This window comes from Mustela putorius, unplaced genomic scaffold (assembly GCF_011764305.1).
Source record: "Mustela putorius furo isolate JIRA1106 unplaced genomic scaffold, ASM1176430v1.1 tig00000567_pilon_pilon_pilon, whole genome shotgun sequence".
NCBI lineage: Eukaryota > Metazoa > Chordata > Mammalia > Carnivora > Mustelidae > Mustela > Mustela putorius.
The window spans coordinates 133,583-157,279 of record NW_025421417.1 but is presented as its reverse complement, the minus strand read 5'-3'; the positions used below and the strand labels follow the sequence as shown (position 1 = coordinate 157,279).

Below are 23,697 nucleotides of genomic sequence, written 5' to 3'. Positions count from 1 at the left end.
AGTATTTAAAGGCACTCTGTGATGAGCCTTTTAAGAAAATTAATAAAGTTGGGATGCCTGCGTGGCTCAGTTGGTTAAGCAGCTGCCTTCGGCTCGGGTCGTGATCCCAGCGTCCTGGGATCGAGTCCCACATCGGGCTCCTTGCTCAGCAGGGAGCCTGCTTCTCCCTCTGCCTCTGCCTGCCATTCTGTCTGCCTGTGCTCTCTCTCTCCCCCCCTCTCTCTCTGATAAATAAATAAAATCTTAAAAAAAAAATTTATAAAAAAAAAGAAAATTAATAAAGTTAAAAACAATTAATATTCAGTAAATTATTACCTGGGATAAACAAAGCTTTTAATAATGAACAAAATTGTGGCTCAATTTTGAAGCATCTGCCTTCAGCTCAGGTCATGATCTCAGGGTCCTGAGATCGAGTCCTGCTTTGGGCTCCCTTCTCAAAGGAAGCCTGCTTGTCTCTTTCCCACTCTCCTTGCTTGTGTTTCCTCTCCTCCTTTCTGCCAAAAAAAAAAAAAAATCTTTAAAAAATAATGGACAAAATTATCCTTTAAGCAAATCAATGGGACTATCCGAGTTGGACTGTTCAATGCAGATTTATATCTAGAAGTCACCGCAGACATAGTCTCACACCCTCCTATCAGAGATAAGGAAAAGTTAGAGCTTAGACAAACTAGAGAAACCTTGAGCAAGACCACACCACTATTTAGAGGCAGTTATTTCAATATGTAAAAATTATGTGTGATTATTCTTTTCCTGAAGGAGTTATTATGGGTTTTCTTAAAGTAACAAACCTTTCTCTGCTAACCAGAAACTATTGAAGTCCTTGTCTTTCTTCTGGAGCAATGACTAAAAGTTCCAAGGGCTCTTTTCCTATATATCCACATAGAATTTTTGGAGAAGTATAGCAACAGCATTTTGGAACAGCTGTTGATTCCAGGGTCCAGAAAATTCCTACCTTTCCTCTATCCTTTTGAATTTCCAACTCCCCCTTTCTTTCCACCACTAAGGAGTTCTGCTTAGCCACCATGTCATTTATTTGAATTCAGACTCGGGGATTTAATTTTTGAAATAACGTACCATTTTTATAAGAAGTGATACCTTCATTCCTAAAAATTCAAACAGTACAGGGCAAATATCAAGATAAGAGGAAGTAATCACCTTGAATTCTTACTCTCAGAAACCATTGTTAAATTGTTATTAATATTATGACTTGAAAAGGTGTCTATTATTCTAGGCATCTTCTGATTCCTAGGTGTAATGAAGGATAGATATATCTGAGTAAATGGGATAAAAGTTTTTAATTTTTACTCAAATAGGAAAAAAAATGGAATGGCACTAAAGAATTGCTGAAGTCAAGATAAATTTTTTTTTTTTTTGCTGTTGATAGTACTCACTTCTAAATTATTCCTGAAATTTGAGAAAAATTTATAACAAAATGGACCTAATAAAACTCTTACAAATACATCCAAATCGACACAATATATAGAAAAGCCCATTGCAGCAAGAACAAATGAACCAAGCAAAAGCAAGACACACACACACACACACACACACACACACACACACAGCCCAAACCATAATCCAGAAACCAACCTGAAGTCTATTAAGATTGGAATGGATTAATAAGTTGTGGTGTACTCATACAATAGTACACACTACAGCACTTTAAATGGATGAACCTGGACTAACTACATTGTTCAGCATGAATAAGACTAAAAAAATATAATGTTGACCAAACAAAAAGTTGTAGAAGAATACACATAGATACCATTTTATAAAACTTAAAACTCTATGTAAAAAGATACTTGTTAATGTTTAAGGATTCACAAATGCTTGGTAAAAGATGCCTAGTAATGGTAAAATTGACTTCATGCTGGGTCATTACATCTGGTAAAAGAGAAAGAGAAATGGAAGGGTCCAGAGACATCAACTGTGTTATAGACATTAAAAACAGATTTGAAACAGGGCAAAATGTTAAGATTTAATAAAGTTGGGTGTTTGGGCAATGGATATCTCTTAATCTTTATGTTTAAAAATATTTTCATGATTAAGGTACCAGAAAATAAAAATCGTAGAGATGAGCAGACTAATGGATTTTAAAAAATACTAAGCATAGGAACAGTCATTTGTTATTGCCCAAATAACTAGACATAATTAAAAATACCTGATTATGTTAGAACTAAACAGAATTAATTTAAAACTTATTATCTATAAAGAAATTATAAGAATAAAAACTTGATCATAAAATCAGATACTCTGTAATTGATAGCATGAAGGAGCTGTGGTACATTTTATGTTGTTATGGGTAATATTTTTTTTTAAAATTTTATTTACTTATTTGAGCGAGAGGGAGAGGGAGAGAGAGAGAGCACAAATATGGGGAAAGGGAGCTGGGAGCCTGATGTGGGGCTTGATCCCACGACTCTGGGATCATGGCCTGAGCCTAAGGTGGACGGCTAATCAACTGAGCCATCCAGGAGCCCCTGTTATAGGTAATATTAAACATTTCTAACATACAGAACACATAGGGAACAATACCCGTGTACCCACTACTCAAATACAGTTGTGTTCTTTGTACCTGACTTCAGTGCTCTTTCTTTTGTCTCCCCAATGCAATTATTAGTTTAAAATTAGTGCGTATCAGTCTTCATTATGTTTTGAGAATTGTCCCCATGAAATATGAACATTTGGTTTATTTTAAGTAAACTTGTTGTTGTTCAATATTATATTATTTGAATACAACATAATTCTATTCGCTTGTTTAGCCACTGATGGGTAACTCCTGATTACTAAAGATAAACAAGGCTGCAATGAACATCCTTATGCATATTTCCTTGTGCACGTAGATGAGAGATTGTCCAAGGCTCTGGGACACATAAACTGAAGTAGAATCATTGGGTTGTAGAATATTTGCACCCTTGAAATTTATTCAACATTACATATGTTAAATAAATGCTTGAAATAAGCAGGAAAACTACTTAAACTTTCCACCATGAGTGTATGCAAATTCTGGTTTCTCCCCATCGCTCCATCAGCCCTTGGTATCACCAAGTGATCTACACTCAGATAATGAAGTTATACTTATTCACATTTAGACCTTTAATTCATTTTATAAAATATTTTATTTATTTATTTGACAGAGAGAGAGAGTGAGAGAGAGAAAATGAGCATGGGAAGGAGCAGAGGCAGAGGGAGAAGCAGACTTCCTGCTGAGCAGGGAGCCCGATGTAGAACTTGATCCCAGGACCCAGGGATCATGACTGGGCCAAAGACAGACACTTAACTGACTGAGCCACTCAGGTGCCCTCCCCGCTTTAATTCACTTGACATTTATTTTTGTATGGTGTAAATTAAGCTTCTGATGTTCACCTCCTGTGGACAGAGCCAATTTTCATAGCACCATTAACTGACTTCTGCAATAGTTCTCAAATTATGGCCAGAGGATCTCTGGGGAAGAGAGATTCCTGAGGTTCTTTTATAGGGTCCACAAGGTTAAAGCTATTCATAATACGAAGGTGTTATTTGTCTTTTTCCCTTTTATTCTCATGAGTGAATGGTAGTTTCCCAAAGGCTACAATGGCATGTGGTGACATCATTGCTTTAACAGCTAATAAACTGTGTACTGTGTATTGTACTTTCTAGGATTTTCTAAGGCAGTGAGTTTAGAGTATAAATACATATATTTAAAAAAAATTAACTCAGTTTTCTCATTACTGTTACTGTGCTCCAACCAGCTCTTTACAGTTGCAGCTGCTAGTCTGTAATCTCTTTATCTTCCAAGAAATCATGATTTTTAAATCCCAAATATTTTTTCCTGCACCTATGCATAAATACAGGAATTAAGGTTATCTTGTTTTTGCAATGATATTAAAATATTTTCCAAAACCATTTCTAGTTTTCAAAATTTTATATGGAAAGTATTATTTTAGAATTAAATATTTTATTCTAAAATAAACACTATTTATAATACATTTTCTTGGATTTAAGGATGAATTACTGGCTTAAAAAAAGATATCAGAAGACCTTTTTTTTTGGAGAGAGAGAGAGCTCATGCCTGCTGGGATGTGGTGGGGAGGGTCAGAGGAAGAATCTTAAATAGGCTTCACGCCCAGCATGGAGCTGGACACCGGGCTTGATTTCAAGACCTTGAGATCATGACCTGAGCTGAAGTCAAAAGTCTGAGGCTTAACCCAATGAGCCACCCCGGTGCCCCTGGAGGACACGTTTTCTCAGTCTGTATCTGTGTTGCCTGTGTCTGAAAAAGACGAAACTGTTATAGCAGCAAGTTCTTTAACTCATGTGAAGGAGGAATAGGTTTCAAAAGAAGCTAGGGAAACATGTAAGTATGAAAAAAATGTCAAAATGTACCCCTTCTTTAGCTTTATGGATGTCAACAATAGTTTCAAAGACTAATATGGCTCTGATTAGGTTGTAGCATCATCTTGGGTCCAATCATTCATTGTTCAAAGGAAAAAGGACTTAAATGTTTTAAATGTAGGTGTTACAAACTCTGTAAAAGCCTCTTACAGGATGTCTTATCATATTGCACTGGCTGGAGGAGCTCCTACAATAGCAAAGAGACTAATACGGTCTTTTCCAGTTGCTTTGTTTCATGAATGCCTGCCTGATGAAAAGACAGTATAAGAAAGCATAGTTCTGCCACTTCCCAATGACATAGTAACTCGTCGAATTAAAGATTTAACTGCAAACATAAAGACTGAGTTAATATCTCATCTGAAAAGTTGTACCTTTGCCTTACAAACGGACAGATTTGTAGATGTGTCTGGACATGCTGGTTGGCTTATACTCATTTGGTATCATTGCCAACTAATCATTGATCTTATTTTATGTGAGTGCTTGGCCACAAACACGCGGGTGCTAAAACATTAACAGTGTTGTACAACTTTTTAAAAAATCTCATGGTTTTTCCTGCAATGCCTGTGTTGTTGACATTTCTAATGAGGGCGGGAGAACAATGGCAGGTAATGTTACCAGTGCCTTGGCACCAAGCAAGGGAAGAGCGTCTAATTCTTTTGGCACTCATTATATTCTTTATTATGACACATCCACAGTTTTTTTAAAAAAAAGTCACTTTCACTAGAGAATGTCCTTGATGAAGGAATAAGATTTATTTTTTATTAAATCTTAACTTGAGTACATTTTAAGAAATATTCTGGGATGAAATGAGAAATGATCATCAAGCTCTTCTACTGTATAGTAGAATATGGTGGTTGTCTCTAGGGAAAAGGCTGAGTTGCAAGCTGATCTACCTACTTTTTTAATGGAACACATTTTTTTTTTTTCAGTTGGAAAAACAAAAAACTGACAGAAAATTGATTATTCAGACTTGGGTATTTGGGAGACATTTTCTTGAGTATGAACAAAGTGAGACTGTCACTTCAAGGAAAACAGCTGATTATATCTGTGGTCAAGGATAAAATGTAAGTTTAGTGAAATTAGAATTTTGGGAAGCTCGTATCTACTACCATAAGGTACTTAAAACTTTTCTGATGAAATCAGTGGTAATAATAATGAATATGATTTAAATAGATAGTATATAAGATGTGCTGACATTTCCAATTGGAGAAAGACAACTATCATATGATCTCCCTGATATGAGGAAGTTGAGAGGCAACTTGGGGGATTTGAGGGTAGGAAAAGAATAAATGAAACAAGGTGGGATCAGGAGGGAGACAAACCATAAGAGACTCTTAATCTCACAAAACAAACTGAGGGTTGCTGGGGTGAGGGGGGTAGGGGGGTAGAGAGAGAGTGGTGGGGTGATGGACAGTGGGGAGGTTACGTGCTATGGTGAATGTTGTGAAGTGCGTAAACCTGGCGATTCACAGACCTGTACCCCTGAGGCTAATAATACATTATATGTTAATTAAAAAAATGTGTTGACATTTCAAATAGCTGCATAATTCAGTGAACTGATCTTTTCTAATGATCAGTGCATGATGCACAATTGTTGCAGAAGCCTGTACTGATAAAGAAATTCTTCTCAAGTGCAGGATAGGCCAATGGATTTCAGTGAATTCCTGTCATTTATCCCCTGAATCAGAAACTTTAGACTCACATTCTTACTCTTCTCTCAAACCTTTCATTTTATTACTCAATACTTCGTGTCAATTCCACTTCCCAGACACCCTTAAGTATATTCTCTCATCTTCGAACTATTTTTGATGTCTTCATTTGGAACTTTGGGAATTTTACTTGTTTTATAATAAATATTAAATCTTTAACAACAGAGAAGGTATTTCTTGATCTTGCTACTACCTACCTCCCTGTGTCTCCTTGTTTCACTTTTTCCCTCAGTTCATCTGATTATAGATACAGATCTTTATGAAAACATGCTGATTCATGACTGCCTGCCTTTACTTTCTTGTGGTTTCCTTTGTGTGGAATGTTCCCCTTCTCCTGCTTACTTGGAAAATTCCAAGTTACATCTATCAAAATTCCATGCAAATGTTTCTTCTTCCTCCAGGAAACCTTTCTTGACCTGCTTCATACCAGTAAGAGTTAGTCCCCTTATTTTTTTCTGGGTTACTTTGTATTTTTTCCTATTGCTGTACTTATCCTTCTGTAATGTTTTTTCTTTCTGTAGAATTCTTGTTACAGAATTATCTTTTGGTGTGATGATGTTTATACACACACATATGTATGTCTATCTATCTATCTCTCTATATTTTAAAGATTTTGTTTATTTAAGAGAGAGAGTGAGAGAGAGAGCACCAGTAGGGGAAGGGGCAGAGGCAGAGGAAGAAGCAGTCCTCTCCTTGAGCAGGGAGTCCACAGGGCTCAATCCTGGGACTCCAGGACCATGACCCAAGCCACAGGCAGACGTTTAACTGACTGAGCACTCAGGTACCTCTATGTTTACCTATTTTGAGCAATCCCATGAGAAACAGGCCTGGGAAACCCCCATTGGGCTTCCTAAAACAATATTGTTGAGAGGTTCACTTTTAAAAGTAGGAACTTGAGAAATTTTCTGGTCTTGCTATCATATCAATTATTCTTTTGGATTTGTTTTATATTATAGCTACTATTAACACCGTTTTGAGTTGGTGCTGGAAAATTTAAGCCAAAATTTTTGCCTATGTCTAGATTTTGTGATCTAAATTACTTTCATTTTAGACTCTAATGAGGTGTCTTGCTTCATGTGAACTGAAGTCTGGCAAAGTCCATTTGCCCATATTGATACTGGGAAACAGTATGGGAGTCACTAATGTGCAGAAATTGCAACCTGAAATCAGCAAATCTCCCGTTTTACAATCCACTGTTGCTCTCTGGAGGATACATAGGTGGGTGGTGCTTGGTGTTGAGAAGCTTAGGGAAGCCATACGGTTGTGTTTTCTCTTTTAATATGTGCATTATATTCCCCTTGGAAAGGGGTTGTTGGATAATTTTCAGCCTTCCCAAGAAGCTAATTATTTCCTCCATTATTTGAGAGGAGATTTTTTCCCCTCCCTTCCTGTGTAAAAACTTGGGTTAATTGTGAAATGGGAAGTGAGGTATCCAAGAGGATCTAGAACCTCAAACTTCAGCTGTTTTGGTGCAGAAGCTGCACATCTTTTTTCTTTTTTAAAAAATTAGATCTGATTTTTTTTAATTTTTAATTTTTTATAAACATATATTTTTATCCCCAGGGGTACAGGTCTGTGAATCGCCAGGTTTACACACTTCACAGCACTCACCAAAGCACATACCCTCCCCAATATCCATAACCCCACCCCCCTTCTCCCAACCCCCCTCCCCCCAGCAACCCTCAGTTTGTTTTGTGAGATTAAGAGTCACTTATGGTTTGTCTCCCTCCCAGTCCCATCTTGTTTCATTTATTCTTCTCGTACCCACTTAAGCCCCCATGTTGCATCACCACTTCCTCATATCAGGGAGATCATATGATAGTTGTCTTTCTCTGCTTGGCTTATTTCACTAAGCATGATACGCTCTAGTTCCATCCATGTTGTCGCAAATGGCAAGATTTCATTTCTTTTGATGGCTGCATAGTATTCCATTGTGTATATATAAGAGTGGTAGATCTGATTTTTTAAAGACGATTTTATTTATTTATTTGACAGACAGATCACAAATAGGCAGAAAGGCCGGCAGAAAGAGAGGAAGAGAGGAAGAAGCAGGCTCCATGCTGAGCAGAGAGCCCGATGTGGGGCTCTACCCCAGGACCTTGGGGTCTGCCTTGAGCTGAAGGCAGAGGCTTAACCCACTGAGCCACCCAGGTGCCCTAAGAGTCTTGTCTTGCTCTCTGTTTTTATCTTTTTTTATTTTCCTTTCCTTCCCTCATGTTCCTCTGTTTTGTTTCTTAAATCCCACATGTGAGTGAAATAATATAATATTTGGGAGGAGCTATCCAAAAGAAATCTATCAGACGACAGTCAGGGTTTTCATGACTAGTCTCCTCTGGTTTTCAGTGGCTTTCAACACAGCATGCTCAGTCCTGTTTTTACAGCAAGAGTCAGTCAGCTAGATAACCCAAAGAAACCCAGGAAGGAAACCCAGACTTGGAGAAGGAGAGTAGGTTACACTGTTCTCGATTAAAAAACAAGGTCCTGGAAAGTTGGCCAGATATATAGTTTCCACCAGGGAAAACGCCGATCAGTTTGTATGTCTCTAGAATAGGAAATTTAAAGGCTGCGAGTCTGCTGCTTGTTTCTTGAGAACTGGTGTGGCTACATTGTGATTATCAAGGAAAGGAGCTTCTTTTGGAAGGTGCCCTTAAATTATGAGGAGGTCCTCATCTGGAGGATATTGGAAAATGAAAACTACTATCTGGCCTGTTCAATGGAACTCCTGTTTCTATTGATTCCAAGAAATTCTAATTAACTCACATGTATCCAAGATAGGAGTCTCAAATGCATGGGGTGGGAGTGGGGGTTGGGGAGAAAGAAATTAACCAAGGTTCCTAATGCTTTAAATGTTGGTAACATTTAAGAAAAATTCCAGGCTGAGATAAGGTCAAAGTACAAAATCTGTGAACTTGAGTTCTGGCTGTCACCGTTTTCAAGAGATTGCAGAGAAAAATTCCAATCTGTAAGTTACACAATTAGGTTAAGTAAGTTAAAGAAATTAGCCTTCAGAGGATGGAAACATTTAATGATTTTCTACTTGGAAAAGGTTGCCTTCTCTTTTTTTTATTGTTCAAATTTTTTATTTAAATTCTAATTAGTTAACATACAGTGCAAAATTGGTTTCAGGAGTAGAATTCAGTGGTTCATTACTTACATACAACCCCCAGAGCTCATCACAAGTGCCCTCCTTAATACCCATCACCCACTTAACTCATCCCCCACTCACCTCCCCCCATCCATCCTCAGATTGTTCTCTATCTTTAAGAGTCTCTAATAGTTTGTTTCCCTCCCTTTCTTTTTCCCCTCCCCCCTTAATGGTTTATCTGTTTTGTTTCCTAAATTCCGCATTTGAGTGAAATCATATGGTATTTTTCTTTCTCTAATTTTTCTTAGCTAATTATACTCTAGTTCCATCCAGATCATTGTGAAAGGCAGGAACGTTTCCTTGCAAATTAAAAAAATGTATAGACTTATTATAAAACCTTAGTTCAAAAGTAAATACTATACTCTGATAAACATAAGATGAAAAAGCACAAACTCATGTAAAGATAACTAAGTTATTTTTTTAAAGATTTTATTTATTTATGTATTTTGTCAGAGAGAGAGAGAGAGAGAGTGAGAGCATAAGCAGGCAGAGGCAGAGAGAGAAGCAGGCTCCACGCTGAGCAAGGAGACCAGTGTGGGACTTGATTCCAGGACCCTGGGATCAGGACCTGAGCCCAAGGCAGATGCTTAACTGACTGAGCCACCCAGGCATCCCAAAAACAATGCAGTTATAATGAATACTTAAATAGTGGTCTTGTTGTTGCTGTTTTAACATACTTTCTGTTCCTAAAAACTTTTTGTATGAAAAATGGGGAAATATAATTCTGGCTTAATATTTTCAGTGTCTTTGATAGGTTATAAAATAAAATTCAGATATGCAACTGTACTGTAGACAAATAGTTAGTGGTCATAAAAAGATTTAAAAAATTTCTCTACTGTGGGGCACCTGGCTTGCTCAGTCAGTGGAGTGTGCGACTCTTGATCTCAGGGTCATGAATTTGAGCCCCATGTTGGGTGTAGACGCTGTTTAAATAAACTTAAAAAGCAAACAAACAACAAACAAACAAAAACCTCTCTGCACTAAAAATCTAAACTAGTATGTAGAGGATTACTCAATAAAGTAAATTCAAGAGAACTTAATTTTAATCTAAGCTTATTTAATATTCTTGAGATGGGTAAAAATTTTCATAAGATTAAAATTATTTTGTGCATTTTGAGTTTAAATTATGTCCCTGCTCTGATTTCATCATGTATAAAATAAAAATGCAGTCATAGCATTTTTGTACATATGAAACCATGCTTTTTGGGGCTCCTGGGTGGCTCAGTGGGTTAAGCCTCTGCCTTTGGCTCAGGTCATGATCCCCAGGTCCTAGGATCCAGCCCACAATGGGCTCTCTTGCTCAGCAGGGAGCCTGTTTCCTCCTCTCTGTCTGCTTGCCTCTCTGCTTACTTGTGATCTCTGTCTGTTGAATAAATAAACAAAATCTTTAAAAAAAAACTACAAAAAACCCCATGTTTTCTTTTTTTAAAATATACTTTTTTGGGGGGAGCAGTTTCAGGTTTATAGTAAAACTGAGTGGAAAGTACAGATAGTTTTCATATGTTCCCTCACTTCCTATCTTCTCTAAAATTCCTCTGTTAGTAACATCTTGCATTAGTGTGGGATATTTGTTACAATTGATGAGCCCGTGACATTACATTTAAAATATTTCGTTTATTTATTTGGGATAGAGAGTGAGAAAGAGATCATGAGCAGGGGTAGGGATAGGGTAGAGGGAGAAACAGACACCCCGCTGAGCAGGGAGCCCAATGTGTGGCTCCAGGATCCTGGGGTCATGACCTAGCTGAAGGCAGAGGCTTAACCAACTGAGCCACCCAGGCATTCTGTTGTCACATTTTTTTTTTTTTTTAAGATTTATTTATTTGTCAGAGAGAGAGAGAGGGCACATACAAGCAGGCATGGGCGGAGAGGGAAGCAGGCTCCCCACCAAGCAAGGAGCCCAACGGGACTCCATCCCAGGACCCTAGGTCCATGGCCTGAGCTGAAGGCATCGGCTTAACTGAGTCACCCAGGCATTTCCAAAATTATTTTCATTTGTTTTTTTTCTTTTACACTTTATGTTTTAAAGATTTTATTTATTTGTCAGAGACTGTACACAAGCATGAGGAGCAGCAGCAGCAAAGGCAGAGAGCGAAGCAGGCTTCCTGCTGAGCAAGGAACCCAATGCAGGATCCCAGGACCCTGGGATCATGAGCTGAGCTGAAGGCAGATGCTTAACCAACTTAGCCGTCCAGGCATCCTGTTGTTACATTATTAAGCAAAGTCTCTAGTTTTACATTAGGGTTCAGTCTTTGTTTGTATATTCTTGTACAGTCTTTGTACATTGACAAGTGTGTAATTAAATGTATCCAACATTTCAGTATCATACAGAATAGCTTCACTGCCCTGAAAATGCCCTGAGCTCCATCTGTCCTTCTCTGCGTCCCTCTTTCCCAATGAACCCCTGGTGGTCACTGATCTTTTTTTTTTTTTTTTAAATTTAAAGGTTTTATTTATTTATTTGACAGAGAGAGAGATCACAAGTAGACAGAGAGGCAGGCAGAGAGAGAGAGGAGGAAGCAGGCTCCCTGCTGGGCAGAGAACCCGATGCAGGACTCGATCCCAGGACCCTGAGATCATGACCCGAGCCGAAGGCAGGGGCTTTAACCCACTGAGCCACCCAGGCACCTGTCACTGATCTTTTCACTGTATTTTTATTGTCACCAATTTGATCTTTTTCAGAATGTCATATAGTTGGGAATCACAGTATGTATCCTTTTCAGATGACTTCTTTCACTTAGCAATATACATTTAAATTTCCTCCATGTCTTTTTGTGGTTTGATAGCTCATTTAAAAAAATTGCTTAATAATATTCCATTGTGTGAATGTACCAATTTGTTTATCCATTTACCCATTGAAGGTTATCTTGTTACAAGATTTGGCAGTCCCCATATTTTCAACTTGAAATGCTCCATTAAGAGGAATATCCTAAATTTCATTCACTTACCTTCCAGAGCAGACTTTGCTATGTCTTAAGTTAATGTCTAGAAGTTTGCAAGTGAGTCATGGGTCCTCAGATAGAGATACAATTTAAATATTCAGTATCACAAATGACACGGAATCCTCATGTCACTTCAACTACAGTATCTGGTAAAAGTTAAGGTGTCCTATTTCTCAGATGATTTTTTTTTTAAAGATTTTATTTATTTATTTGACAGAGAGAAATTACAAGTACACTGAGAGGCAGGCAGAGAGAGAGAAGGAAGCAGGCTCCCTGCTGAGCAGAGAGCCCGATGCGGGACTCGATCCCAGGACCCTGAGATCATGACCTGAGCCGAAGGCAGCGGCTTAACCCACTGAGCCACCCAGGCGCCCTCTCAGATGATTTTTTAAAAGGTTTTATTTATTTTTTCAAGAGAGCGTGCATGTGCATGTGTGAGCACAAGCAGGGGGAGGGCAGAGAGAGCGCAAGAAGCAGACTACCCGGTCAGCAGGGGAGCTGGAAGATGGGGGGCTGGATCCCAGGACCCTGAGATCATGAAATGAGCTGAAGGCAGATGCCTAACCGACTGAGCCACCGAGATATCCTACAAATTCTTAATATTAATGGTGATTGTATCTTTAATATTAACCTAATAAAAACTTTTAAAATCTCTGACTTTGGGACCCGGTCTTCTGCCTAATGGTTGCTGCACTTGAGTGTATGTTTAACTTCTCAGATGTCTGTTAACATTTTTCACGATTGTCATGACTGGGTGGACAATTACAAAAACAGTAAAGAGAAGAGCTTACGTTTCTAACAGCCCTTGTGTCACTTTCTGCTGAAGACCCTGTGAAATCTTTAAATCTAGTTAATACTCAACCAACATTTCTTTATGGGAATTGAAAGCCGTACTAATGATATTCATTGGATGGTTAGAACAATTCATGAAAGACCTAAGGTTTCTAAATGCTGCGGTTGTTTTCACATTTCATTTAATATCAAGGGAAGAATCTTTGTGCTCTGAGAGGTAATCTGTATTGAGCAGCTGGACAGTTGGAGTTGAAAATCTTCCTAAATGTTCAGGATAAGGAATTGATCTGAGTTTGGGGCATGGGTCTGTCTTTCTTTCTTTCTTTCCCTAAAGAGAAAAAGAAAGAGGTTTCTGTCTTGCATGTTGAACTTATTTGCTCTGTTTTATTCAGCATGGTTCTGTGTTTGTACCAGTGTTTGTAACAGTCTCCAGGAGTAGCAGTCTTCAAATTGGGATTTTGTATTTTTGGGGGTATCAGGAAACTTTCCAAGGGGGACATAGGCACAGAAAATTTTAGGGGAATCTAGACCCCTAACATCCATGTGCACACACTTGAAACAGTGATGTGCTTAATCAAACACTTAGTGTTTTAAGCCCCTTTAAAAAATAAAAGTGGCATGCTTATGACTGCTTTTAGAGTACTCAATCTCTTTCTCCCAAGTGTACCACTTACCTATCCAAGATATAATCATGATGCCTTGACCTGGGGATAAAATTCTCTGAGTAACAAAGAAAAAGATGGTTCAAAGCCTATATAGCCGTGAAGCCTCCTTTAACCACAACTTTGTGTCCTTCTATGTTTCTGTTAAGGGCACTGATCCTCAACCATTTTGGCCCTCAAGGGAGATGCCTGGCAATATCTGCAGACATTGGAACATCCGGGTGGCTCAGTTGTTAAGCATCTGCCTTCAGCTCAGGTCATGATCTCAGGGTCCTGGAATCTAGCCCTGCATCAGGCTACCTGCTCTGAGGGAAGCCTGTTTCTCCCTTTCCCGCTGCATGTGTTCCTGCTCTCACTGTCTCTCTCTCTCTCTCTGTCAGATAACTAACTAACTAAATAAATGAAATCTTAAAAAAAAAATCTGAAGCAGTTCCTGGAGCTCCTGGGGAGTCAGTCAGTTGGGGAACTGACTCTTGGGGAACTGACTCTTGATTTTGGCTTAGGTTGTGATCTTGGGGTTGTGGGATCCAGCCCTACATTGGGCTCCCCACTTGGCAGGAAGTTTGCTTGAGAGTCTCAGATTATCTCTCTGCCTCCATCCCTCCCCACTGCATTCTCTCTCTCTCAAATAAATAAATAATCTTAAAAAAATCTGAAGACATTTTTTATTGCCATAACTGATGGGTTTGGGTCAGGGATCAGTGCTAGTGGGTAGAGGTGGGGATACTGCTAAAATCCTACAATGCATGGGATATCTGATAATGAAGAATTTATTCAACTCCAAATGTCAGTAAGGCTCCAGGTTGAGTAACTTTATGTTAAGGGTGATATGTAGCCTAAGAAATGGGGGAGTTTGGGCCTGTTTTACAATATTCTGGATTTACATAATTCCTCAGTGGAAAAGTTGAAATGCTGAAAAATTATATCTGATAACCTTGAGGCTTTCTTTTCTTTCTCTCTCTCTTTTTTTATGATTTTATTTGAGAGAGAGAGAGAGAGAGAGAGCACATGATAGTGGGGTGGAGGGGCATTGGCAGAGGGAGCAGGAGAAGCAAATTCCCTGCTGAACTGGGACCCCAAGGTGGGGCTTGTCCCAGGACTGAGTCACCCAGGTGCCCAGAAGGCTTCCTTTTCTAATTTTAAAGGACTAATGGTTCCTTAGAATTGGCAAGAGATACTGATGGGGGTGGTTTTTAAATTTCATTCAGATGACAGATTTATGGTAAGGTTCTATTCTCAGTTTAGGGGTACCTGTGTGGCTCAGTTGATTAAGCATTTAACTCTTGATTCATCTCAGGTCATGATTTCAGGGTCATGAGATCTAGCCCTGCACTGGGCTCACGCAGGCGTGGAGCCTACTTAAGATTCTCTCTCTCCAACATTCCCAAATCAATCAATGTGATACAACAAATTAATATGAAAAGAGAGAAGAACCACATGGTCCTCTCAATTGATGCAGAAAAAGCATTTGACAAAATCCAGCATCCGTTCCTGATTAAAACGCTTCAAAGTATTGGGATAGAGGGAACATTCCTGAACTTCATCATATCTATCTATGAAAGACCCACAGCAAATATCATCCTCAATGGGAAGAACCTTGCAGCCTTCCCGTTGAGATCAGGAACAAGACAAGGATGCCCACTTTCACCACTCTTGTTCAACATAGTATTAGAAGTCCTAGCAACAGCAATCAGACAACTAAGAGAAATAAAAGGTATCCAAAGTGGCAATGAAGAAGTCAAACTCTCTCTCTTTGAAGATGACATGATTCTTTATATGGAAAACCCAAAAGACTCCACTCCCAAACTACTAGAACTCATACAGCAATTCAGCAACGTGGCAGGATACAAAGTCAATGTGCAGAAATCAGTGGCTTTCTTATACACTAACAATGAAAATACAGAAAGGGAAATTAGAGAATCGATCCCATTTACTATAGCACCAAGAACCATAAGATACCTGGGAATAAACCTAACCAAAGAGGTAAAGGATCTGTACTTGAGGAACTACAGAACACTCATGAAAGAAATCAAAGAAGACACAAAAAGATGGAAGACCATTTCATGCTCTTGGATCGGAAAAATAAACATTGTTAAAATGTCTATACTGTCTAGAGCAACCTATACTTTTAATGCCATTCCCATCAAAATTCCACCAGTATTCTTCAAAGAGCTGGAGCAAATAATCCAAAAATTTGTATGGAATCAGAAGAGACCCTGAATTGCTAAGGAAATGTTGAAAAACAAAAATAAAACTGGCGGCATCACGTTACCTGATTTCAAGCTTTATTACAAAGCTGTGATCACCAAGACAGCATGGTACTGGCATCAAAACAGACACATAGACCAGTAGAACAGAGTAGAGAGCCCAGATATGGACCCTCAACTCTATGGTCAAATAATCTTCGACAAAGCAGGAAAAAATATACAGTGGAAAAAAGACAGTCTCTTCTACAAATGGTGCTGGGAAAACTGGACAGTTATATGTAGAAGAATGAAACTCAACCATTCTCTTACACCGTACACAAAGATAAACTCAAAATGGATAAAAGACCTCAATGTGAGACAGGAATCCATCAGAATCCTAGAGGAGACCATAGGCAGTAATCTCTTCGATATCAGCCACAGCAACTTCTTTCAAGATATGTCTCCAAAGGCAAAGGAAACAAAAGCGAAAATAAACTTTTGGGACTTCATCAAAATCAAAAGCTTCTGCACAGCAAAGGAAACAGTCAAAAAAACAAAGGAGAAGATATTTGCAAATGACAGTACAGACAAAAGGTTGATATTCAGGATCTATAATGAACTCCTCAAACTCAACACACACAAAACAGGCAATCATATCAAAAAATGGGCAGAAGATATGAACAGACACTTCTCCAATGAAGACATACAAATGGCTAGCAGACACATGAAAAAAATATTCATCATCACTAGCCATCAGGGAGATTCAAATTAAAACCACATTGAGATATCACCTTACACCAGTTAGAATGGCTAAAATTAACAAAACAGGAAACAACATGTGTTGGAGGGGATGTGGAGAAAGGGGAACCCTCTTCCACTGTTGGTGGGAATGCAAGTTGGTGCAGCCTCTTTGGAGAACAGTGTGGAGATTCCTCAAGAATTAAAAATAGAACTTCCCTATGACCCTGCCATTGCTCTCCTGGGTATTTACCCCAAAGATACAGATGTCGTGAAAAGAAGGGCCATCTGTACCCCAATGTTTATAGCAGCAATGGCCACGGTCGCCAAACTATGGAAAGAGCCAAGATGCCCTTCAACGGATGAATGGATAAGGAAGATGTGGTCCATATACACTACGGAGTATTATGCCTCCATCAGAAAGGATGAATACCCAACTTTTGTAGCAACATGGACGGGACTGGAAGAGATTATGCTGAGTGAAATAAGTCAAGCAGAGAGAGTCAATTATCATATGGTTTCACTTATTTGTGGAGCATAACAAATAGCATGGAGGACATGGAGAGTTAGAGAGGAGAAGGGAGTTGGGGTAAATTGGAAGGGGAGGTGAATCACGAGAGACTATGGACTCTGAAAAATAATCTGAGGGGTTTGAAGTGGCGGTGGGGGGAGGTTGGGGTACTAGGTTGTGGGTATTATAGAGGGCACGGATTGCATGGAGCACTGGGTGTGGTGAAAAAATAATGAATACTGTTATGCTGAAAATAAATTCATAAAAAAAAAAAAAAAGATTCTCTCTCTCCTTCTCCCTCTGCCGCCCCCCTAACCCTGCTTGCATGCATGCTCTCTTTCTCTCTAAAAATTGAAAAAAAAAAAAAAAAAGAATACTCTCAACATATAAAAACCATGTAAAGAAAAAGTAATTTGCAACAGAGTTCCCTAAGAACTAACAAAGACCTGTCACTCGTCTCATCTGTACTTCACTTGTTGCATGATTTGAAAACTGTGAAGGCAAAAATTTCGATATTTACTTCTGACAGATCAACATATTTCATTTTATTTTTTATTTTTTTGAAGATTTTATTTATCTATTTGACAGACAGAGAGCACAAGTAGGCAAAGAAGCAGGCAGAGAGAGAGAGGGGGGGAAGCAGGCTCCCTTCTGAGCAGAGAGCCCAATGTGGGGGTGTGTGTGTGTTCAATCCCAGGACCCTGAGATCATGACCTGAGCCGAAGGCAGAGGCTTAACCCACTAGGCACCCAGGTGCCCCTCAACATCATATTTTAGAGTAAAATAAACACATATTGGGAGTACTTTAATGTATGTTTTCTTGAGCTTCTGGCTTATAGGAAAAATATTTTTTATTGATTTTCACCAAATATTACTGGATCATATAAAAACATTTTTCTGTTACTTCTCTGCTCATTTATTTGTTTTTATTATATACCAATTAGATTCAGGTTAATCTGATGGAAATATTTTGTGGATTCTGCTGTAAATAATTCACATAGCAATCAGAAATAGAATTTCTGTAAACTTACACTGGGTAATGATCTAATACCTTCTCTTCATTTTGCAGTTAATTTCCACTAAGTAGATTAAATTTGGTTCTTAAAAGCAGAAATCCACTTACCTAGGGATACAAAACAAAATGTTCCAAAATGTAGTCTTTGTTGTAATGCTCTAAACTCTAGAAATCAAGGTTCATTTATTTGGAATTAATTTTTCCTTCTTGGACATTGATACACTGTTCTATGCCTAACAAATGCAAATTAATCATTTTCTACAGTCAAATGAAATTACACACATACACATGCACAATAGTGCCCGTTTGTTTGTTATAATTTTTTTTTTTTAAGATTTTATTTATTTGTCAGAGAGAGAGAGGGAGAGAGAGTGAGCACAGGCAGACAGAATGGCAGGCAGAGGCAAAGGGAGAAGCAGGTTCCCTGCTGAGCAAGGAGCCGGATGTGGGACTCCATCCCAGGACGCTGGGATCATCACCTGAGCCGAAGGCAGCTGCTCAACCAACTGAGTCACCCAGGCATCCCTGTTTGTTATAATTTTTAAACGCACTTCCAGATGACATGGGGTAAAGGTCTTTATTCAGAACCTATCAATTTTTAATTTCCAGATCTGTGGGTTTTTCTTTCTAACCTTAGTTTCGTACAGTTTGAATTTCACAAACAAGATGCCTCTGCCTCTAACAGGTATAAATATTAGCTATTTCACAAGAATTTTAAAAGTCTTTTTGGTATACTTCTAAGAACTGAAAAGTGAAAGAAACTAATGTGTAAAAATAGTTTTGCAAATCAGGTAGTTTCTAATTCTTTGCTTCAACAAAATTGAAGAACTCTACATTTAAGTTGTGAGATTATTTAAAATAGTATTTAATAATAGCTCACCATGTCAGTTTTGATGTATAACAAAGAAGAGATTTTAAAAATTGGGTGAAGTTACTATAACAAAATTTCTTCCGTTCTTATACTTATTCTGTTTCCATACTTTTATATGTGAATAAAATTTTTTAGTTCTTTATTTTAAAATACTTTATTTTAGAGGAATAGCAATAATATGGAACAGGCTTCAGAATAACAATAAATAACTTTTGCCAACAGAAAGTCGGGAAAATAAAGCCCATATCCATCTCTGGAAAAGAAACATTTCCAGTTAAATATTACTTTAAAAAAAGTTTTATGTTTAATACTTTTATTTACCCAAATCTGTATTATATTATTTTGATCAATTATCTCTAATAACTGATAATTAATTAATTAATTTCTAATTAATATCTTAATTCATCAGCCTTTTCAAACACTTAGATCAGGAAATAAATTTATTTTAAGAACATACTTTGTTGCAAAGAAGCATACTAGATGGATCAAGAAAAGATTTCCAAGACCAAAAATACATTACACTAGAATGTCAGGCCAGGGTTGAGAAAAAAAATTCAAAAGGGGAGGAAAATGAAAATATAAATTCAAAAGAAAAAAAAATCAATGTGATATTTCCAACTGTTAAGGAAGAAATTGTGTATTTTAAATATTAGTGTTGGGTGTCAACACATTATGGTAATTAGATTCCACTGGACATGTGACAAGGTGATTAAAAGTTTTATTTAAATGTGTTACTATAGGGGCGCCTGGGTGACTCAGTAGGTTAAGTCTCTGCCTTTGGCTCAGGTCACGATCTCAGGGTCCTGGTCGAGCCTGGAACCCGGGTTCTCTGCTCAGCAGGGAAGCTGCTTCCGTCTCTCTCTGCCTGCCTCTCTGCCTACCTGTGATCTGTCAAATAAATAAATAAAATCTTTAAAAATGTATTAATTTATGTGGTATGTTGGAAATTATATTCTTTGCAACACTTTGGATCCATGTTGAGAGTTTCAGGTCTACCTAAGCCTGTGGGATGAGGCATATATTTTGCAGCTCTCTCCAGGGAGACCACTGAGCTACTATTCCCCCTTCCTGTGTTCTCCCAGTTGGAAATGGACAAACACTTGGAAGAGAGAACCTATAGGTGTCTGTAGAGACATGAAGGAGTGGACAGTTTTTTCAGTTCTCTGCCAAAAAGCCCTCTCAAACTGAGAAGGAAACATGAATGAAAAAGATACACTAGTCTCAAAGTCCTTGGCATTCTGGAAAACCTGCCCCAAGCCCCAAATTACCAAACACCAAAGCTCCCTTTTATAGAGTAAGTCTTTAATTTTTAGCGACTCTTGCCCCACTGCCAAGACCCAATTTTTCCTCTCCCTCACAATTTCCATTCCTCCCCCTTATTTATTGAAGATGAGCATATTATGCCGGGAGAGAAAAACGACCTGTGTGAGGCCAGCGGGGAAGTGGGAGTTAGGAGGTTGTAGAGCAAACCACTGGTCTTATACTTTAAGTGGTATAAATATTTAAATGCCAGAGCCAGAGCAAAATTGGGAAACAATGCAGAAAAAGAGATGCAAGTCCCTGGCATTAGGCGACTGCAGTCCTAGAAGTATGTCCTGAAGCAGTGGTTTTCCTTTAATGAGCCCTATGTCTGGGGACCGCATCAAGTGTCTTGGACTCCAAATTTGCTCCTCGTATTTGCCTATGGTAGTTATCCCTTTTGATGACCTAATCACGTCACTGTGTAGCACCATTTACTCATGCATGCTCACTTAGAGTTTTGTTTGTTCATTTATTTATTATTTTTTAAAGATTTTATTTATTTAAGAGAGAGAGCAAATAAATAAATATGGGGAGGAGGGGCAGAAGCAGAGGGAGAGGGAGAAGCAGACCCCCACCAAGCAAGGAGCCAGACTTGGGGCTCGATCCCATGACCCTGAGATCATGACCTGAGCGGAAGGTAGACACTTAACCTACTGAGCCATCCAGGTGCCCGGTTTATTTGTTTTGAATCAACTCTCGGACCTGGTTTCCTCCCACTGAGTCCCAGAGGAAAATTTGGGGAAATGCAAGGAGAAAGTTCTTGAAGTGGATCTCTTAGATAAAGGGTAATCGTTTCTCAAGTGCCTGGGTGCCCTTCTGGTCACTCTTGGAGCTCCTGGGTCAGTTTCCCTGTCCATGTTAAGAAGTAGGGGGAGATCCGAATGCAGGCCAGGCCTGTGGAGCTCAGCCCACAGGGGCTGGCCATCCCTGGAGCTTGTTGTTGGATACAGGGACTCCCAGAAAACACGTAGTGCAGATTTTGCAGTTCTCCATCTTGACTGCTTCTCAGACTGACCATCAGGATGAGTTTTCACCAGCGTCTTGCCACACCTCCTCCAATCCAAGCAGCAGCAGGAACTCACTTGCATGTGCTGACCCCCACGCAGTGGTTTCTTGGCCACACTGTCTGCCCGCCAGGCCGACTTGCCTTATTCCCCAAGGGTACACTCTGTTCCAGCCTCTCTAGCACATCTGTGAGTCTCCCTAGCGTACCAGTGGCGGCTATTGTGAACCTCACCTTTTCAGTGTGGGAAACCCACAAGCCAAGCTGAAGAGGCCTGGTAATTTCACTGGCTTTTACTCAAACTTTGCATCTATATTATTCAAAGTCCTCTCCAATGACCAGAGCACCCTGCACAAATAGGCCAGCATTTATGTCCACGATGATCCTAAGGAGGTAAGAAAGGAAGAGGAGAGGGTTGACACTTCTCTCTAGGCTGGAACCCCGGTCATGCTTAAGGCACCTTGCACAGTGCCTGAGTTCCCTGGTCTTAGAAGAGTTTGCCTTTCCCACTTGTCCCTGGGAAACCTGTCTTAGTCTGGGGGATGCGGCCTGAGGCCCAGAGGGTTGTGTGTGACTGAAGGCTGTGGCACAATAGCAGGGCCCCTCACATCGAAGGGGACGAGTTACATACCCGGAGAAAACGTGATGAGAACTGAAGGAACAAGTCTACGACTCCAGGTATTCCCCAGGGGCCCTCCCCAAGGGCCTGGATCCTTTCACCGACCCCGCGAGGACAAGAGCCCTCCCACACCTCCTGCCTGTAGAGGTTCTAAGGGTCTGGGCAGATACCCCTCCTCTCCCGTCGGGGACAAGACCCATTCTCCCCGCTCACCCTACCTTACTCCAAGGCGCCGCGGACAGAACCGGAGAGAAACCCAGAAGTCCCTACCCCTTCCACAGTACCCAGCCGGGTGATGCCTGGGGGTCACGGTTACCTCCCCAAACCTCATCCTGCCTTAGCGTCACTTGCGCGTTCTTCAGGTATTTGCAGAGCCACGGGATGCCCTCTTCATCCGGGCAGGCGCTCAGGGACAATAAGGGACCTCCCATGGAGCCTCGGGCTTCCAGCTGCAGGGACCGCTACGGTCCGGGTCTTCCGCACTGGCGTTTCAGGGAGGGCCATCCGAGGAGCTGAGAAGCTGGGCCAGCCAGCTGTCCCCCGCGGGCGCTGCTGCCGGACGGGGGAGTTCTAGGCAAGCGCGTCCCGGGGCACGCAGGGCGCCCCGGCTCCGCCCACCTCAGGCCCTAGCTATGATTGGCTCCACGAACGTCAATCAGAGCTTGGCGCGGTGGGGGCGGGGGAAGTGCTGAGGCCCCCGGCTGCTTAAAGCCCCGGGGGTTATTCACATTTTCGTCGGAGCTGCCGCTTCTCCAGGCGCCCTACGGCAGTCCAGCGGTGACCTCAGTCACCAACCCCGAGGTTCTCCCAGCTTGTGTGCGCTGTTCCTGCTCCCACGACCGTGATCCCGGTACACTGCTTCGCCCCCTTGCGGTCTCAGTTTCTAGGCTCCGTCCCCCACCTCCCTGGGCGCCGGGCAGCCGGGTCAGGGATCCGCGGCCGAGAAACTCTCTGGCCTGGGAGTCCGGGTGTGGCTGCTGTGCCCGAGACCTGACTCCCACCCCTCCGGGTCCTGAGCGGCGGCTGCGCAGCAAATTAGTGCCCGCACACGGAGGGAAGGGGGTGCCAGGGCGGGGGGAGGAGAGAGCTGGAGAGGAAGAGGCGGCAGAGTGGGGTAAGGGGCAGAGGACAGAGTGGGAAGAGGGCGGAGGAGAAGGTTGATGGGGAGGAGGAGTATTAGCAACGAAAGCTCTTTCTTCTCTTGGTCCCACTCCTGTGGCTTCTCACCTCAGCTCCCCTCTGCTGGTGAGAATACAGCAGGGGGATTTCAGGGAAGGTTCTCGGGCTGTGCTGAGGCTTGACACAGGGACTTCGCATCTAAGTCCACTTAGCTGAACTGCTAAATGCTAAACTTGACTAATCCTGGCATCTTTCCCATTGGCAGGTGGAAAAGAGGAACATCATCTGTTCCTGAGAAGAATAACTTGAAACCGCAGGTACCGTGCATGTGGAGATGTGGGGTCCTGGGAATCTCCAGCACTGGTCACACTCCTAATTCCACTTCCAAACCTCATTCACGACCCTGAATGGAATAAGTAATATATAAATACATAATAAAGTGTATATATTTATATAAAACATTTTTATTTATAAACATAATGCATAGTAATGTAAAATAGAAAAATTTTGAACTATATATATGGAATAAAATAAAATAGGACAATGTTCAATGCTGATTACCTTGCTAAATGATCATTAGATTTAAGATGGAATTGAATAAAATGGAAAAGAAAATGCCAGCCTGCATCACAGGCAATGAACATAACTATAGTTTCATGTAACATTTGTTTCTATTAAATATTTGTGCTTATGTTTGTGTGTTAGCAAA

General features: G+C 40.3%; 1 long non-coding RNA gene across 1 annotated transcript; it reads right to left on the bottom strand.

Annotated features, from left to right (window-relative positions):
• Positions 1-20,898: 20,898 nt before the first annotated feature.
• Positions 20,899-22,542, bottom strand: LOC106003593. Its single transcript, XR_001176188.2, has 2 exons — positions 22,186-22,542; positions 20,899-21,635 (listed from the first exon to the last, which is right to left on the bottom strand). It is a non-coding gene; the product is annotated as an uncharacterized LOC106003593 (long non-coding RNA).
• Between the last annotated feature and the right edge of the window lie 1,155 nt (positions 22,543-23,697).